General features: G+C 40.2%; 1 long non-coding RNA gene across 4 annotated transcripts; it reads left to right on the forward strand.

The window, feature by feature from the left end:
• The first annotated feature begins 7 nt into the window (after positions 1–7).
• Gm31060 lies at positions 8–17918 on the forward strand. Of its 4 annotated transcripts, none has more exons than XR_867753.2 (4): positions 8–2796; positions 3273–3437; positions 17302–17428; positions 17597–17918. It is a non-coding gene; the product is annotated as a predicted gene, 31060 (long non-coding RNA). The 4 variants fall into 4 exon arrangements; XR_376247.3 differs by having other exon boundaries at positions 8–2033; positions 2718–3437; XR_867752.2 differs by having other exon boundaries at positions 8–3437.
• Positions 17919–19941: the final 2023 nt, after the last annotated feature.

A 19941-nucleotide genomic window follows, 5' to 3' on the forward strand; every position in this document is an offset into this window, starting at 1 on the left:
CACACACACAGAGGCACACACACACACACACACACACACACACACACACAAATATCTAAATAAATGCAAAAGAAGAAGAAATGGCATTGAAGGAATATGGGGGTTGGCTGAGAAAGCTATTTACATATTAAATTCCGTGGAAAGAAGATACACTGTATTCAGGCTTTGACTTTAGTAACTCTCAGGAGTTAAAGAAAAAGAAAAAGAAAAACACCTGTAAACTGGAGCTCATAATTTTCTGGATAACAAGGAAGTGAAGAGCGGCTTGTGCATACATTTCCCCACTCACTCTCCACATCTTGAAGAGGAAAGTACTTTTCAGTATTTATAGAAATACAATTTAAATTGCTTTTTCATTATGACACCCTCAAGGCAAAATTATTTTATTGGAAAATTGATTTGCTATCAAATAAAATGAAGATAAGAGCTTAAAAGAGCTAAAGTTATCATGTGACAACTGCTTGCCTCGAAGACATTACCAGATATTCATATGTGTGTACACATGAATTCTCATGCATATAACATGTGCATATATATTTTAAATTTTCTGGTGTTTATTGTTCTCAAGAGTGGATTTTTGTAGCCATGGGGAAAATGTTAAGTTGACAACTTTCAGACAGCCTGTCTCCTATACACATAGAAATTACATAAATTGTTATGGTGATCAAAACCAGTTGTCAAAAAAAATTTTTATAAAATACTTCCTTCCCCCTCTTAAAAACGGTCTAATTTTCTCCTCTCTCTTTCAGCCCTTTATCTTCTCCAGTGTCCCACCCTGCAATATGTGTGAAATGTTATCAAAAGCTTTCTGATATTACCATAAATTACTGTGTAAGCAGAGCTACTGCTTATCTGTCAAGGGGCTTTTTTCTTTTTCTTTAGCAATTTTCTCCATTTTTATATGTGTGAAAGGTTTTTTTTTTCTTCCTGCAATTTTTTTTTTAAACCATGGACTGTACCTAAAAGGCTTTGACTTTCATTGGGGCAATACTGTAGATTTCTGTTCATAAAATAATCTTGTGACACCATAAAGGGACAAGAAAGACATTTTTCCCTATTGTTTCTCTTCAACAAGAATTTTGCAGACAGTAATTTCTCTATAGTGGGACACATTCCCAATAGAGAAGATGCATTATTGCATTTAGTATATATTTTACTCTTTTGAGTTTCATTTTTGATTGCATATTTTGCATGCAGCCAGTCTGTGATTTTTTTTGTTATTTATTTTAAAATCTATTGTCATTATGTCTCATCCACGCTACATAGTTAAGTATAGCTCTTTTGATAAGAATTACTTCACAGGGCTCTATTGTACCTGGATAGTCATAATTTTTGACAACCATGCAATTATCTTTTCTATTGTGAGCTTTCTTAAAAATATCCAGGGTTAATTGGATAGAGCTTCTGTTTTGGAAAGAAGAGGGAAGATACTCTATTCTGGGTCCTGTACCCTGAGAAAGCTTGACTATCAGGGCTCTGCTGATGCTGCCCCAGGCTGAGACGGACTGAAGTTTCTATTTCAGACAGCACAGGAAAGGAGTCCCATAAGAGACCCAGACTTCAGAAATGATTGTCAGGAATGATGACAGAATATCTGGAAACCAAAGAAGAAAACTGTGAAGTTCCCCAACCCCAAGTTAAAAAAAATAAACCACCAGTGGCTCTTCAGTGGCTTGGAATTTTCTGTTCGCACTCAATGATTTAGCCTGATACATCTCTATTTGTACCTAAATGCCACTTCAGGTGTATTTTTCAATTGTTGAAATATTAGACATTCAGTGCTCTCTTATACAGTACATGTATGTTAGCATCTCAAGAAAATTAAACCACAAAATAGACAGGCAGTCACTCTGATTTTATCCATATTGATATTTAGGCAACAGTGTTAAAGACACTCATGTTAACCCCAAAGACTATGCAGGTCAACTGTATCAAGAGGTTTTCCAAAGCAACAACAACAACAACAACAACAACAACAACAACAACAGGACAACCAATAAAACATTTAAGCTGATAAGCTTCATTCCTGAAAGGTGAGTTTGTTGTTGTTAGTTCTTCTCAGCCCAGCTACAAAGTAGAAAGACATCTAATCTCTGACCACAGGCACAACCTCCTGGGAATAAGTTAAGAGCAAATACGTTTCTTTTGCTCGCCTTGAACAGGTATTGTCTGTAGATAGCACAGTGAGCAGCATTGAGCACTGTGCAGCTTCTGCCTGCGATGACCTACCCCACCTTCTGTTCCTGCAGCTTCTAATGGTAACCATGTGAGCTGGGGCAATGAACATGCTTTGGATGGTCCAGCTCCTCCATTTTCAACTTTAAATTAAGAGGAAAGACTATGTAAAACTACCTTTATGAGTCTGACAAAACATATTGACCTATTCCTCTAGTACCTAGTTAGTAATTCAATATATGTATATATTTAAATGAATAGATTTTTTCCCCAGCAGTTTTAAGCTTAGGGATAATTTTCTCAGAAAGTATGGAGTTCATATTATGCAGCCCCAGGCTAATATAGTTTGCACTTTTGGTAACATCTTTCATTAGTGTAGCCCATCTGTTAAACTGATAAAGCGGTATGCATGTATTACTATTAACTTAAGAGCATAGTTTACAGTGAGCATTTTATTAAACATTGTATAGTTCTGAGTTTTCATAATGTCATGCATATCAAGCAGAATGATTTTACTTTTCTAACAATTATCTACCCTTAAGTCTGAAACTGGAGCTCTACTGATGTGAGTTTCCCTACAAAATTGCTTGTAGGAAGCAAAGACAGAAGCAGTCAGACCAGGTAAGAAAACTGTGCAATCATTTAGGTGAAATGTAAAACTGTGTGGGCCAGAGTGAAGGCACTGAGTAGTAGATATGAAACATTTGTAGCATTTCCTGATAAAAAATATGCTATTATTTTTATCATTAATATAAATTATTCTTATTTCCTATTAGCACATAATGATGATGTCATATTTTTGTCTTAACTATTTCAACCATTTTCAGTAAATTACGAGGCCTGTAGTTATGGTTCTTGAAAATCTAGCCTTTTCTAGTTAGAAAAGTTGGAAAAGTGTTACTGTGAGTAGATTTATCTATTGCTGGGATATATCTTTTAAATGGTTTCCTCCTATAGAGATATATTTAGCTCACTTAAAATATAATTCAATTCCAATTTGCCATTTTTCTTGCCAGTAAGTCAAAGTGTCATAGGAAATAAAGGCAGAGACTCAATAAAGTCCTAGGCTCTTAAAACATTTTCTTTTCTTCCCTCAGAGCAGCAAAATTGAGGGGAGGAGTGTGGCTACAGTGAATGGGTGTCACTGAGAGTCATGAATAGGGAGCACTTTGGTTGGAGATTCAGAGCTCTGGAGTGTGACTGCGGAGGGAAGCATGCATGAAGATCACTTTGGCTTTTGAAATGTTAAGTTCCACCCAGTTGTAAGTAGGAGAGACAGTGCTAACCCTGTCACTTTCATGCTTTCTCTCCAAACTGGAATGCTACTGTTGGGTTTCAGGAAAATAAGGAAGGTTTTGGGTGTGTGTCTACCCAAGCAAGGAGGATTTCAGAGTTGCAGCCAACCTCACTCTGGAATTAATCATCGAAGTTGATCTCAATAACAAGCCATAAGTATGGCTACAGTGACTTAAGGACTATTTTATTAGGCATAGTCTATCTTGCAGGGGTCTCTTATGGGGGGGTCTCATAGGAATTCATGATACAAAGAAAAATAAAACCAAGTAAAGCTGAAGTAAGTAGTCAGACAGTCAACTGCACATGCAAACAAGTAACACAATGTAAGTTAGCTGAGGCTGTCACCTCAACACAAGCCTAGAGGCACTTTTAACCACTGAGCCATCTCTCCAGCCCAAGAGGCACTTTTGAAGAGAGAATATCAATAGAGAAACTGTCTCCTTCAAATTGACCCGTGACTGTGTATATGAGGCAATTTCTTATTTGATAACCTGTATGGGAACTCACTGTGGGTGGTGCCATTCCCTAGGCAGAATGATCTGGGCTATATAATAAAGCTGAGCAAGCTAGGGGAAACAAGCTTTTTGGTCCTGGTGTTTATAAGAGTAATAGAAAATCCACAAGTAGAACAGGTAGGGAGCAGGGGAAGGGATGAAGCATGTGTAGAACATTCTGGTGAGACAGTTTGGGGAGGAGTGATGACCTAGATGAAAGTATGACACTGATGAAGTAAGGATGGGAACCTGGGTGTGTAAGATGCAGGTGTGATAACCCTGTAGGAGTGAGAAGTGGGCTGGAGCAAAGAGAAACAGTATAGCGGACAACTGGGAAGGAGGCAGGGTTTGCTTAGTGTGGGGAGTCATAGGTGCTGATGCCTCCAAAGTGTCCAAAGCTAAAAACTTACAGTGCAGAGTGGGAGGCACACAGAGCATAGGAAGACACAGAGGGACTAGTCAGCCCACTTCACAGGGAGTAAAGGGTGGCCAGGGCTTGAGCTTCGAGGTGTTTTTCTTGGCTCAGGTGATGCTGTATGAAGACAGCTTGGGTATGTGATGAAAAATGAGAAAGGATTGGTACAGCAATCACTCTATGAGTGTTGACATAGAAAGGTGAAGTTGAGAAAGAAGCCATGGAACAGGCTGTCTTCTTGGGCTCACCTTAAATCCCACAAGGATTCTGGGATACAAAGGAAAACATGCTATTGTTTTGGAAAATATGGAGATAAAACAGAGAGACCATCCAACTTAATTCCTTTGAAATGAACATAAATAATTTCCATTGCTGTTATTCCAAAGGAATGCCTTTTGACCTCCTGGTGGGCTCAAACAATCTGTAGGAAGAATCTTAACACGCTGAACCAAGTGTACACGTGTGCTATTTATCTCTAGGGAAAACTGGACCTTACCCCACAGACATCATGTATCTTTATCTATAAAATGGTTTTCTTTTGTTTCTCTTGTTTAGCTAGTCATGTGAGAAATTAACACTTGATATTTATAAGCCAAGCTATAAAATTGCCAGAACTGACTAGAGACTAACTCAGTTTTCATACTGAAAAAATTGTTGGTAATATTCCCTCACCTTTCAGCGAGGATAATTGGTTAGCTAGAAATGGCTTGACTTAGTGCAGATTTTTAATTGTTGTTATCTTTACTTTTTAATTATAAATTAATTTTGGTTTAGCTTATTCATTTCCATTTTTATTTTCTTATTCCTAGGCTTTCAGAATGTAGCTGTGGATATTTGATATCATCATATTTCTAGCCTGTAATATCCCTTAAGCTATGAATCCCAGTTTACCAGTATTTGAATACAAACCATTCTTTACCAGTTGCTGAAATGAGTGGCTAATTAATTTCTTTCCTTTAACTTTCAAATTGCTTAAGCCTTGGAATTATTACCAATTGAATTTATTTTCCAGGAAGAACTGGTCAAGAAGAGTCAGATAGCTGGCTCAATGGGTTAAAAGTTCTTCCCACACAATCCTGAAGACTTGAGTTGAGTACACCGGATCCACAAAAATACAGTAGTCGTGTTTCACAACTGTAACCCCAAAACTTCTATTGGGCAGTAGAAGGTAGGGACAGGAAAATCACCCTGATGCTCACACTCCAGCCAAGGGGTAGAAACAAGATGGATCTTGCCTCAACAGTGAAAAGGGAAGTTTACTGCTCACAATGAAAGGGTCACCATCCATTGCACAGGGAAAGAGCCGGAAACAGAAGATGCACACCTCATTTTTGGGGAAGCCGAGGACTGAAGGCATCTGCTGGGTTCACTTTTTAGAGTCTCAGAACCATGGAATGGTGCTGTCCTCAGGCTGGGTGGCTCTTCTTACCTCAGTGAATCTAATCTAGACAGTCCCTCACAGAAATGCCTGGAGATGTGTCTCCATGGTGACCCTGAGTTCCATCAAAATGAAAATCTGGAGGAAACATCGAAGGAGCTGTGTCCCCAGTCCTGCAATGACAGTTTAACCTCACTTTGTTAACTAGCTATTTACGTGCTATGAAGGGACCTAACTTTGTAGTCTCATTTTTTCCCATCTGTAAAGTACTTTGCATTTCTATGTTATTTTGGGGAACTTAGTAATAAGGTAAAAATAAATCATAGAGCATTTGACTCTATAACAGGTCAGGCATTATTGTTTGTATTCTGAGAGGGTGTCTCATGTGGTCCAGGTTGGCCTCCAATGACTGGTCCTTCTATTGCAATTCCTGAATGGAGGGGTAACAGATGTTTACCACTATGTCCTTGCTTGGGTCCCATATTGTTGAAAGAGCTTTGCAAGCTTATCAACATGGGGATGAAACTGTTAATATCAGCCAGTGCTTATGCCATGCAGGTTAAAACAATAAACGACTTAAAAGCCTACTTGACCAGTGACAATAGAATAATTTTAGAGAGACTAAAGGGTCAGAACTTGCCATAGAGGGAAGCAAAGGAGGCTGAAGAAGGAATATAATATACAAAAACACTGAAAAATCGCCTCTAATTGCATATGATAAGAACAACTTCAGAGAACTCCTTTGTGGGACTGGATGTATTGTGGCCAAAAATGAAACTGCACAGAGAATATTTTTAAGTGGAATAATAGTCCATTTATTAACTCTATAATCCATGGCTAGGGATAAATGAATCTGTTACCCTGTTTCCCCCTCTCTGATTCTGCAGTTTTTCCTTAGCTTACCTACCGTTTACATTTTTGCTTTGAGACAGTGCTTATGAAATTACCCAGGGATATGTACTCTTGGTTAGCTTGAACATGGAGTTCTACTGCCTCTGCCTCCTGAGTATCCCTGATTATCATCGGCCACCCTAGCCTCAGTATGTCTCTCTCTGTTACTGTATCCTAATCAGATACTGACTCAAATAGTTATTTTCTATTTAATGGAAATGTACTTTCTATTCAATCAAGAAGACAATTACTATTTATTTTAAAACCCTGTTTATTCATCTATTTGTGTGTGTACCTGTGTGTGTGCTTGTGTGTGTATGCATGCGAACCTGTGTGTGTATACATTTGTGTATATATGTGTTTCTGTACCTATATGTGTGTGTGTGTGTGTATGCATGGGTGCACAGATGTTATGACATTCTTGTGTCACATGTAGAGGGCAGAGGACCCCACATAGTGGAGTCTGTCTTCACTGAGTCCCAGGTTTCAAACTCAGGCTCTTAGGATGAAAGCAAGCAACCATCTTGCCGACCCAAAGTAGATGATTTTTGACAGATGTAACCATTATCTGACAGCTAGTAGTTTACGTTATTAAAAACTACCTGAGAAGCCAGGGGTGGTGGCGCACGACTTTAATCCTAGCACTTGGGAGGCAGAGGCAGGTGGATTTCTGAGTTTGAGGCCAGCCTGGTCTACAAAGTGAGTTCCAGGAAAGCCAGGACTACACAGAGAAACCCTGTCTCCAAAAACCAAAAAGAAAAACAAACAAACAAACAAAAACCAAAAAAAAAAAAAAAAAAAAAAAAAAAAAAACCACCACCAACAACAAAAAAACCAAACTACCTGAGAGCAAGAAAGTTTTATGGTCCGAAATTCTATGTGAACCAAGCCATGTACAAAGCACTCTGAGGACTGAGGTAATCTGAGAACCAAATTCTGAACCCCCTCAAAGGAAAAGGTCTGGAACATTTGCCAAGGAAAGATGCGCAAGCGGAGGTGAAGACGTCTCAGGCAGGACAATGGTAACACATTGAGGAAAGACAGGAGAAGGAAGCAGCGGGGGAACTGGCTGTTCTCACTCCACAGCATGTAAAGCGTCACTTGTGACACTTCACAATGTGTTGAAATGTTATCAGGGACCTATGACATAACAATGAATTTCAAAGCGGTGCCAGGAGGGTGGGGGAGGGGCGAGGGCCAAGGAACAGGTCCAGTTTTTCTGCAACTCCCTCGGATGTGCTTAAACCTCTTGACAAGGACACCGGACCATGATGCTCCTCTGGTATTCCTTCTTTCTGCTCCGAGCCCTGGACTGTTCCACAGAATCCTTGTTCTCTCCTCTGACTCCCCTCCCTGTGGCTCAGTAGAATTGGGGCTCACATATGAGGAGTAATGGATGGTGTTGGGAAATTGCAAATTTCACATCTAATCCATGGGTTTGCTAACTAGAAGCGCCAGAATGTGGTCATGGTGCTGAGAGGGACAGGGTAGCCCTGCATCCTGAAGGGAGAACTGAATTCTTATCCTAGAGAGTTCCCCGGTCTGTGACTCTCAGCACTCACAGAAAGGGAAGGGTCACTCTTTGATGGAGAAAACTGAGCAGTTGTTTCAAATACATAGCATCTTATTTCTCAGGGGTAAAGCATGCTATGGATTATGCCATTTCCGAGGTAGAGTTGTGGAGTTCTGAGAAGGGATTGTATCAGGAACAGAAGCGAGGGGGACACGAGTCCAGTGTGTATGTGTGTGTGTGTGTGTGTGTGTGTGGGCATAAGATTCATAAACTAGAAACTATAGATCAAACTAAACATTGAGAGAAAGGGCTGAATTTTGCTCAAAATAACTATTTTTAGAGGTGAGTGTTGCTCAGTGTTAGAACATGTTTTTTTTTTTTTTTTTTTTTTTTTTAAGATTTATTTATTATATGTACACTGTAGCTGTCTTCAGACACTCCAGAAGAGGGCGTCAGATCTTGTTACAGATGGTTGTGAGCCACCATGTGGTTGCTGGGATTTGAACTCCGGACCTTCGGAAGAGCAGTCGGGTGCTCTTACCCACTGAGCCATCTCACCAGCCCCTAGAACATGTTTTAACACACACAAGGCCTTGGGTGCAATTCTCAGCCTATGCACATATGAGAACTGTGCAGGGGTTTGGTAGCTGACATATTTCACTATGCTTCCAGAACCTTCCTTTCACCAGGTGGTCCCACCGTGTTGGGGCACAGGAAGTGTCTTCTAGAATGTTCTCCTGCTTCCTGAGCCCCTGATATTCTAGTATAAAAATGCTACTGTCTAGACAGGCACCATCGGAACTTGGGAACACTTCCTGCTGAACGACAGCTACAGCCTCACTCCTTTTTCAGAGAAAGCGTCTGTACTAGAAACAGTGCTCTCATCACTTCAAGCTTCACGTGGCTTCTCCACTGATGAGCTAACCCCAAAGAGCGCTCGAGAGTATTGTTATGAGTTCCTGCAAATGTCAAGGTTCTTGAGAGATTCAAGTCCTTCACTGAAGTAGGAGATGCCATTCCTTGCTGTAGCTGAGACTCCAAACTGAAACTCTGAGGGGGAGGACAAACACAAAGAAACCCAGGATGCCACATTTTGTTTGAGTATTGGCAGTCAAGTCTTCGAGCACAAACTATTTCAGTAATAAAACCAAGGAGCTTGCATTGAAGCCAAAGCACATGAAAGGGGAACCCAGGACACTGACCTCAAGGCTTCCAGTTTCCTCGTCTGGGCAATTATAGCCATGGTGGGATCAACTAAGATAATGCATAAGAGCCAATGTATAGAAGGCACCTTGCAAATGAACCTAGTGTCTTGGGATAGTAAATGGCAAGGCTCATCTGTTAGGACTGACTAATTCTTTAAAATTAGACTGAAAGTCTAGAAGACCATGTATTATCACATTTTCTTGCTGCATAAAGCCAACCTCCTTTAAAATACAAAGAGATGCATACAAAACCTATGTAATTGTTAAGCATGCAAATCTCATTTTGGGGGTCTTTTAAACATATACAAGAGTGACTATTTGAATTCTTCAGTATCATTTAAAGATTTGCACATTTGCTTGCACTGGAAACTGCAGTTGTGTTTACTAAAACATATGGATGTTTATTATAAAGTCTTCATTCCTAGTGTATGCTTCCACATGTGCCTATCAAGCTTTACTGGAATATTTTAACCCTCATAAAGTAATGTATGCTATATAAATGTGCATAATTGTGCTTCATAAGATAATGTTCACCTCATCTTAATTATTTGAGTAACATGCAAATATTTAATTGAATGTAAAAATCGACCCTATACATATTTATTTGATCTCTCTCGTCTCAGGGTAAACTTAGTGTGATTAGTATCAGAATAATTGCAAACAGCTTCTGTGCAGAAGACTCTTCCATCACCCAGAGCCCCAGCCTGACCCTCTGTCCTTGAGGAAAGCCTCCTATCGGAGTTTGTGTAATCTTGGAGTGGGCGTTTCTTTAATATTAGTAAGAAAAGGGAAGAAATAAAGTAAAAGAAGATTTATTCTTTAAAAGAATCTGACACCACAACAAGGCTCGCTTTGTCTATCAACTTCTTAAACTCTCCTTGCTCCCATTTCTTTCTTTAAAAAAAAAAATGGATATTTTATTTATTTGCATTTCAGAAGTTATCCCCTTTCCCGGTTTCCCCTCCGCAACCCCCCTATCCCACCCTTCCCCCTGCTTCTATGAGGGTGCTCCCCCTCTTACCCATCCACTCTCACCTCACTGCCCTGGCATTCATTCCCCTATGCTGGGGCATTGAGCCTTCACAGGACAAAGGGTCTCTCCTCCCACTGATGCCCGACAAGGCCATCCTTTACTATATATGAGACTGAAGCCATGGTTCCTCCGTGTGTACTCTTTGGTTGGTGGTTTAGTCCCTGGGAGCTCTGGGGGATCTGGATGGTTAATATTGTTGTTCTTCCTATAGGGTTGCAAACTCTTGGAGCTCCTTCAGTCCTTTCCCTAACTCCTCCATTGAGGTCCCGGTGCTCAGTCCAACGGTTGGCTGGGAGCATGCGCATCTGTATTTGTCAGGTTCTGGACTATTGCAGATGTCAAGAAGTGCTTGCTGACAGGAGCCTGATATAGCTGTCTCCCGTTTCTTTTTTATCGCGCGTTTTGAATTACCGCGCTTCATTTCAGCAGACTTTAAAAATAGACAGCAGCAGGTAAAAATTGAGACATAAGACTTCAGTACTTTGGAAGTTGTTTCTAAATTTCAAATTTTATTTTATTTTTATTTGACTTTTAAAAGAGGGACCCTGTGCTCACCAAGAGTAAAATCAGTGCCTCAGAAGTTTTACATTGGGAGCCACGAGGTTGTTGATCTGATCTTGTTTCTGTGAGGGACTGTGACAAGCTTCAGTGCTGCCCTCTCTTTCTGATGCGCACTCAGGTGACAGAGGCGAGGACACATGCTCTCTTTGGGTTTTAGAAGTTAAGTTGAACTTTACTAAGAGAAAGTTTAAAGGCAGTTTGGAGGTAATCATCAAGGCAGAGGAGAGACACCCTTAAGGAGGGCGGAGCTAGCACATCTCACCACAGGCGCAAGCCGGAGGGACACAGCAAGGAATGAACGGGACCCAGACAGGTCTCATGGGTCCAGATCTTCTTATAATTCATAAGTGTTAATATATGAGGGCTGTAGCTCAGCACACACCCTTGGAGGATTTTGTTACTAGTCATATTTTATGTAAAATATTCTGCTTGTTATTTTGTTTCTTTTTTTTTTAACCTTGATTTTATGTTTTAATCACCTGCCATTTCGTTCTGCATTTTTTGACAGTGTAATAATTTGGAATTCATAGAATAAATTTGATTCCATAAAAAATACATGGCCTTGTGCTTTGTTACATTTCTATTTTAAAACCAGGAGAACAATATGTCTGTGTTTATCAACGGGCGCTCAGAAGAGTTTCAGCTCATGTGTAGTGTGACTTGATAAATGTGGCTCTGACTCTCTGAAGTCCCTCATCAAAGAGTTGTAACAATTATTAAACTGGTTCTAGAATCACAAAGCTTTAGTTTTTACATTTCACACATCCTAACATTGTAGCTTTTATGGCCACCTAGACTTGCGGAAGATAATTATATAATTCATTCTTTGGTAGAAGTTATAAAAGTATGCATACAACTCCACAAACATGTACACACATTCACAAGCAAACTGAGACACACTGAAATTATTGTGAGGTTTTTTTTAAATATATATATATATATATATCCTGAAGTTCCCAATAGAGAAACAAAAGTCCTGCTTCCGCACCAATGGAAGACCATTCATGTTTTAATGGGTTCTACTATTGTCTTAGTCAGGGTTTCTATTCCTGGACAAAACATCATGACCAAGAAGCAAGTTGGGGAAGAAAGGGTTTATTCAGCTTACATTTCCACACTGCTGTTCATCACCAAAGGAAGTCAGGACTGGAACTCAAACAGGTCAGGAAGCAGGAGCTGATGCAGAAGCCATGGAGAGATGTTCTTTACTGGCTTGCTTCCCCTGGCTTGCTCAGCCTGCTCTCTTATAGAACCAAGACTACCAGCCCAGAGATGGCACCACCCACAAGGGGCCTTTCCCCCTTGATCACTAATTGAGAAAATGCCTTACAGTTGGATCTCATGGAGGCATTTCCCCAACTGAAGCTCCTTTCTCTGTGATAACTCCAGCTGTGTCAAGTTGACACAAAACTAGCCAATACAACTATCCACTGATATTAACAAAAAAAAAAAAAAAAAAAAAAAAAAAAAAAAAAAAAAAAAAAGAAAGAAAGAAAGAAAGAAAAAAAAGCATAGTGTCTTCTTGAAGTCTAAATGATTTCATACTTCACCTGTGACGCTTCAGGGTATTTATTGATTACTCTCTGCTCCCTGAAGGGAAATTCTTTGGTGTTGATTATGAAAGCAACCGTGCCACTTTAGGCAGACTACTAATCACTGCTAGTCAGTCTGTCCCTACTTGATAGTCTGGATAACTCTCCGGTTTGCCTCACTCACTGTTAGGAGGCTCTGCATAGAGTTTCTAAAAGTAGAAGTCACAAGGCCTATAAACACGCCATGCCACTCTTGCAATGCAGTGTTTACATTTGTATCAGTAACGATAAACAGCAAATGTTCTATGTAATTTATAAGAGCAGGTTTTAATTAGATCGGCAGTATTGGGCTCGAACATTCCTTCTTAGACAACAACCTTTGATGGGTCTATCTCCATTTAGTTAATCTATTTCTTCAGCAGCCTTGTGTTGAGCAAGCTCATTGTGAGGGATGACAGTGTGGTCAGGGTATGTATGGGATAACAGGTGAGGCATGGGGTCTTTCCTGCTGTGTCTGGCTTTGCCAATGCATTTTGTTTTTGTTTTTGTTTTTGACTTAGGCCACAGCTGTGAGGTACATGCAGGGATGCCAGCACAAAAGAAGTGCTGTCTGGTATAATAAAGGCGAGGCTTCCACATCTCTGAAGCTCAGCGGCATAGGCTCTCATCCGGGCTATAATCTTGTCATCGAATGTGGGTGCGGTCACAAAACTGGCAAGGATAAACTTTTTTCCTGCAGATGCAGGACCAAACATGAAACACCCATCTACTCTGAAGTTTTTGTGACGGCACTAACTGTGGTGCACTCACAGTTGGGACTTCTCTGTCTCTGTCTACTGTCTCTGCTACCATCACATCCCAGTGTCAATGAATGTTGCCAGAGATACGGCGGCGCACATTCCAGACTGTGAACGCTGTGAGAGTTGTTTGCACTTTACATAACACGCTTGTGCCCATATGGAAACATATGGTCTAATCATGAAATATAGACGTTGGTATTTCCCTACCTATGTTTACCACTTTGAAATGAAGTATGCTGGAATGCTTCGTTCCAAAAGTTGATGCATTTCACACAAATTACTGTACACATGTGTGTATATACTTAACATGCACACACACAGAAATGAAAATAATTTAAATCTTTAATAAAAAGGAAGCTGATGAATTTTGACTTGTGATCAGGACAGAATATCTAGAAAGCTCTACAAAGTCTCTAAACATACTTTCACCTATATAAAACAACATTCTGAATATTAATTATTATAAAATCAAAACATCAATCAATTTTGTAAAATACTGAAGATCCTTTCTCCTGTGTCATCACATGTACCAACGTTTAATTTTTATATAAAAACTACTAAGCACACCTATCTCATCAGTAGAAAATGCTTTCTAAATGATCAAGTTATCTATAAACAAAATTGCCTTAAAATAAATTTCTTTATGACTTATCCATAAATGTCTGATGTATAATATATCTTATATACACATGTAGTTGAGGTCCCATAAAAACTTCTTTTGGGTGAATGAGGTAATGAATGGAAAGAGTTTAGATCTTATAGCCTGGCAAAAGATGCTGTGTCTAGTGACTCAGGGTTTTCTCGCTCAGTCTGCAGCTGGAGACAAGCGAAACGACATTCTATTGCTTTGGGGTCTCCCAAGCATCTCATTTCTAGCCCTCAAGAAAATGGCAGAGCTTTCAAGGCCCAAGGTCAAGAGCTTCACTCTATATTTTTAACCAGGGCACAAACTATATTATACAGGAAATTGCTCAGTCATATCTTTTTATTTTCTTTCTCCCATGAATCCGACTTCCTTAGAATTATACCAGGTATTAAAGTAGATCCAGCAGATAGAGTCCACCACACCAGGGGACACTAAGCTATGCCTTTCCCTCATATCACCGTCCTTCTCCTTTCCGGGGCAAATATCATCCTTCTTAAACTCTCCTATCTTTATTTTGATGGTGACAAGTATAATATCCTGGTCGAAACTCTCTGCTATTTCTCTGTGCGTGAGTGAAGCTCCTTAGTGCTCTGAAACTGTGCCATTGGTATCATTTGGAAAGATTTAAGTCTTGGAGCATTCACAGAGAACAGCTAATTTTTTTTTTCAAATATGAATGCACAGTTAATTTGCAGAGTGAGCTTTAAATATTCCCATATATTGTGTGTCATTCAGAAGTCTTTATTTTCCACTCATTGGACATCAGGGCACCGTCCAAGAATCTAGAATTATTAAGGCATATAAAATACATGAATCCCAAATCTCACGGCTTGTCCCTGGACATAATTACACAGACAACGTCACTGCACTCTTGAAGCGGAATGCCATTGCAAGCTGCTTGTAGGCTTCATATGTTCAAATGGAGTGATTGAAGAACAAGAAAGGTCTGTTTACTACCGGGTCATGGATGTCTAGCCCGGTGAGAGATCCGAAAGATTCATGTAATTGGTCATCTTGAATTCAGTGCCTAGAAAATTATAAATCTGTCCCTCTCATGAAGCCGCCTCTGAAATACGGAGGCTTTGAAGGGACAAAATGGGAGTTTACCAGGAAAGACCAGAAGCTTTGAACATGGCTGTTCAGAAGCAGCAGGTGTTGCCGCCCCTGTCATAGCTACACAGACACTGCCCCACCTAGCATTTCCCTTTTCTGTACATCCATGTATCCTCTCACCATGACCTTCCCTAACTTTGACAATGGTTAAAAGAAACCATTGTACACTAAATCTGTCCACCGCCATTAAGTACTTCAGCTGCATGGCAAAGCATTCCGGTACCTGCTCTCCACGGGTTTTAAGGATACAGTTTTATATTCATTTGCATGGTGGTTGGTGTACGTCTTAAGCCATAAAGACCGTGTCAAGTGCTCTGAGCAATAATAAAATATTAATTTACAGACAAAAAAATTAAGTGGATTAAAGAAAGAGCTGTTGTCTATCCCTCGAGTGGCTTTTAAGATACTGATGTCTATCTACACTTTGAACGTATCTATTCTTAGCTGTTCAAACCACGGGTGATGAGGCTCGAGTAACGGTCTGCTGGTAGAGAGAAGGCACTGGATTGAAACAACCAACCATATCCTGTCCAATGCTGACTATGGACAAAGGCACCCCTTCTTGTCTGCTGTCTTTCATTTTTCTTTTTGGAAATCATTATGCCAAGATAAAAGACCTGTTACTTTCCAGTAGAAACTGGGGAGGAAAACACACACACACACTCACATGGACACACACACTGATGACATCCATCATAGATGCCCTTATTTATCAAAAATTACATGGACGGATTAATGTAAAAAGTGTATAAAATAACTGATAAGCAGTAACTGACCACTGGCTATCACTGAGCAATGGTAAAGCTTCAGGAAGTAGAGAAACAATGGCTTATGTTTGATTATACACTCTTGTCTCCAAAGCAGAAAATTCCATTCAGAAATAATGTAATTTGATGATGAGGCCCTTTTAATTTTTCAATTCTCTGCCAGTTTTCCCATATAGTGGGAGCCTTAAAAATAACTAATTGGCTTTCAAATAGCAAGCATTTGCCAGTGGCTTTTCATATTGCAGTAGACAGAGGTTGAGGGTAGTGGGAGCTTGGGGGCAGCGGATCTTTAGGACAACATGTGAGGCAAAGGAGAAGGTGTCTAAGTGCTGATGTGATCACAAAGCAACCACTTAGGAAAGCTACAAAGGAACTGATAGGATGACAGAATGCATTGTCTAGAGACCAAGGTTTAGAGGGGCTCCTTTCTCATCAATAATTTTATAAAATATACACGACTCTCATGGCTTATATGTATACATTATGTTGAAGGGCAGGATGCCATGAGAGACTCCTCTTTGTTTGTGTTCCCAGAACTCTTTGATAGAATCAATACTCATAGTCAAGAGCCATTAAAAATGACAACTGTCTCTGATATAATGAAAGCTTATGGAACCTATGTTTTAAAGGCCTTTCCATTTTATTCTCAAGAGCCAGGAGGAAAATCAGGTTGGATATCTTACTATTCATGTGGTAAGCGGGCATGTATAGAGTCCAGTATTTGGTGCTCATAATCCACATTTATGCTGGAATTAATATTGGCAAAAGCTATCATTTGATTTTATACAATGAACATGTATACTATTTCGTGATAGCCTCCAAAGCCCAAGTTATCCACATACATACTATTTTTTATCAATAGTTGTATTTCCTATTTATAATTTTCAGTCTTAGTCACTGTTCTATTGCAGTGAAAAGACACCATGACCAAGGCAACTCTCTTAAAATAAAACATCTAATGGAGGCCTGCTTACAGATTCAGAGATTTAGTCCATTATTATCATCATGGCAGGGGGCGTGGTACCAGGCAGGCAGATCCTAGAGCACTAGCCAAGAGCTACATCCTGATCTGTAGGCAGAGAGTAAGACACTAGGCTTGGCCTTGGCTTTTGACACCTCAAAGCCCACCTCCAGTGACACACCTCCTGTAACAAGGCCACACCTACTTCAGGATGGCCACACTTCCCAATCCTTATAATCTTTTCAAATAGTTCCACTTCCTATTGACTAAACCCTCAAACATATGAGTCCACAGGGACAAATCTCATTCACACCACCACAATCACATAATAGTTTCATGTGTTCATGAGGTATGCCATGATATCCCAATACTGTACATACTGCATAAAAATCAAATCAGGGTAATTAGCATATTTATCGATTCTTTAGGTGGCTCAGCCTGTTGTCAGCCTCTGTTCTTTATTTAATTGTACTGCTATATCAAGACTTATTTGGCTTAGATATTTATTTATTCTTTTCTAGGATGAGAGGATAAATTCCATTTTAATTTCTTGGTAGAATTCAGTATTGATCTTCTCACAGAGAGGCACACAGAGGCAGCAGGATGAAAGCACTGCAACATTATCCCAGGAACGCTGTCCACTCACAGGTATGTCACTGCCACCAACAGGATGAGGAATTCCCCCCCCCCCCCACTCCCCATCGGAGCCTTAGTGTTTGATCAACTATTTGCTAATCACCATCTAGAATCCAATTAGTTGCTTGCATTCCCTCCTTTCTGAGAAGTGACCTTTATTGGCCTTTTTGTTTTCTGCAGGGCTTCCCTGTGTCTTCCTCTACTCCGCTGGAAGCTTGACTTCAGCAGATCTCAGGGCAAGCTTCCCTACTGGAATAAGGCTTGAAACTGAACTAAAAGTTGGGCCGTTTTTTCCATAACCTGAAGAACAGAAGAATTAAACAACTGATACTTCCCTGTTTTCATGAATACAAAAGGGAATTGCAACCATATTTCCAATTTATCCAGAGAATGTGAAGCTAGGTGTGTGCACAAGTGGATGGTTTACAGGACCTCTCTATACTTTCTGCTTAGTTTTGCTGTTTTCTGTATTAACAATAAAATATTTAAAGTATATACAGAATAAATATCTATATAAATGGGGACAATTTTCCAATATATCAGCTTCCAAATCCTGACACCACTGCATACACTAGCAAGATTTTGCTGAAAGGACCCAGATATAGCTGTCTCTTGTGAGACAATGCCAGGGCCTAGCAAACACAGAAGTGGATGCTCACAGTCAGCTATTGGATGGAGCACAGGGCCCCCAATGGAGGAGCTAGAGAAAGTACCCAAGGAGCTAAAGGGATCTGCAACCCTATACGTGGAACAACATTATGAACTAACCAGTACCCCGGAGCTCTTGCCTCTAGCTGCATATGCATCAAAAGATGGCCTAGTCAGCCATCACTGGAAAGAGAGGCCCATTGGACTTGCAAACTTTATATGCCCCAGTACAGGGGAACGCCAGGGCCAAAAAGTGGGGGTGGGTGGGGGGGTATGGGGGACTTTTGGGATAGCATTGGAAATGTAAATGAGGAAAATACCTAATAAAAATGAGAAAAATATATTTTAATATATATTTAAATATATTTTGTTTCAAGCCTCGGGTTGACTTTGGTTTGCCTCTATTTATCTGTTTAGGGTTGTTTGTCAATCTCAGAACCTCAGCCCAGCTGAAATTTGTACTGCAGTGCTTTGAATGAGAATGGGCCCATAGGATTACAGATTGGAATGCTTGGTCCCAACTCAGTGCAACTCTTCTGGGAAGGAGTAGAGGGCACGGCATTGTTGGAGAAGCTGTGTCACTAGGGTTGGGCTTTGATATTTCAAAACCCTATATGTCATTCCTCATTAGCACACACTCTCTCTGCCTCCATCTTGTTTTCAGCTACTGCTCTAGCCCCATGCTGCTGCCATGTTTTCTGCCATGATGGTCATGAGCTCATGTGCTTAAGCTGTAAGCCAGCCCCGAGTTAAATGTTGTCTTCTATAATTTGCCTTGGTCACGGTGTCTCTGCACAGCAATTAGAGCACATGTACAAAGGAAGCCAATGACAATGCCTACAGGGAAGAATAGACCATACTTCTTTGAACAAGAATGTCAACATGATGGGTTGATTGCTGCCTCTCATACCTTACAGATTCATGTTGTCTACTGTTTTCATTCTGCTTCATTTTGATAACGAATACATAATCTTTAAATTCATCAATGTAGTTATCTAATACACACATCTCCCTGCATGGTCTTTTTTTTAACCCAGGCTATCTTGGTAGTCTCTTTGATCCTCAGGCTGACGTTGAACTCGTGAGCCTTTCTTTTCCTGAGCCTTTCAGCAGTGTGATTATAGGGAGGTAGGGCTGGTCCTGTTTTCAATGCAACTTCCCTAAGTCAGAAGTAAGACATAAGATGCACATCTGCATTGTTAAGATCATTAGCTGGGCGTGTGCATTGTGGAGTGGATTTAATAACATGCAAACCAAGCAATGCACACGCTCAAGAAGGAGAGTGAACGTGGGCCTGGTTTAGTGCAGCCTTCTTAAAAAAAAAAAAAAAAAGGCAAGCGAAGGCTTTAGGAAGAGATGAATTTATCCAGACAGACCTTTTCTAATCTCTACCTCTCATGTATATTGCATGCGACCGCTCAGGATTTAGACACCAGGAAAACAGAATTCTCAATGTGAGACCCGGCATTCAGAATGTTGAACAAAGAATTGGACACACTGCTCATTGCTTCACAAACAGAATTTTCAGCATCCCAGGCAGCCAGAGCTTCGTTGTCCTCTCTGCAAGAGGAAACACTTAGATCTGGGAGAAGAGACTCCGTCGCACTGACACAGCTACCGTGATGTGCGTGCGCTGCAGGCCTGGACGGCAAATGGATTTTATTTTTAAACTCCCAAAAGTTTAATTTGTTTTCCCAAACTCTAGGTCTCTTTTACTCCACTTAAAATACATAGTTGTCTTCTCTAGAGTCTCTCTCTCTCTCTCTCTCTCTCTCTCTCTCTCTCTCTCTGTCTTGTCAGGTTTGTTTTGTGGAGCAAATGATATAGTCACTCAGAGACTGTCAGCAACATCATCCTGAGATGTGCCAAAGTATTAC

The sequence above is a fragment of the Mus musculus genome, chromosome 3 (assembly GCF_000001635.26).
Source record: "Mus musculus strain C57BL/6J chromosome 3, GRCm38.p6 C57BL/6J".
In the NCBI taxonomy this organism is placed as follows: Eukaryota; Metazoa; Chordata; class Mammalia; order Rodentia; family Muridae; genus Mus; species Mus musculus.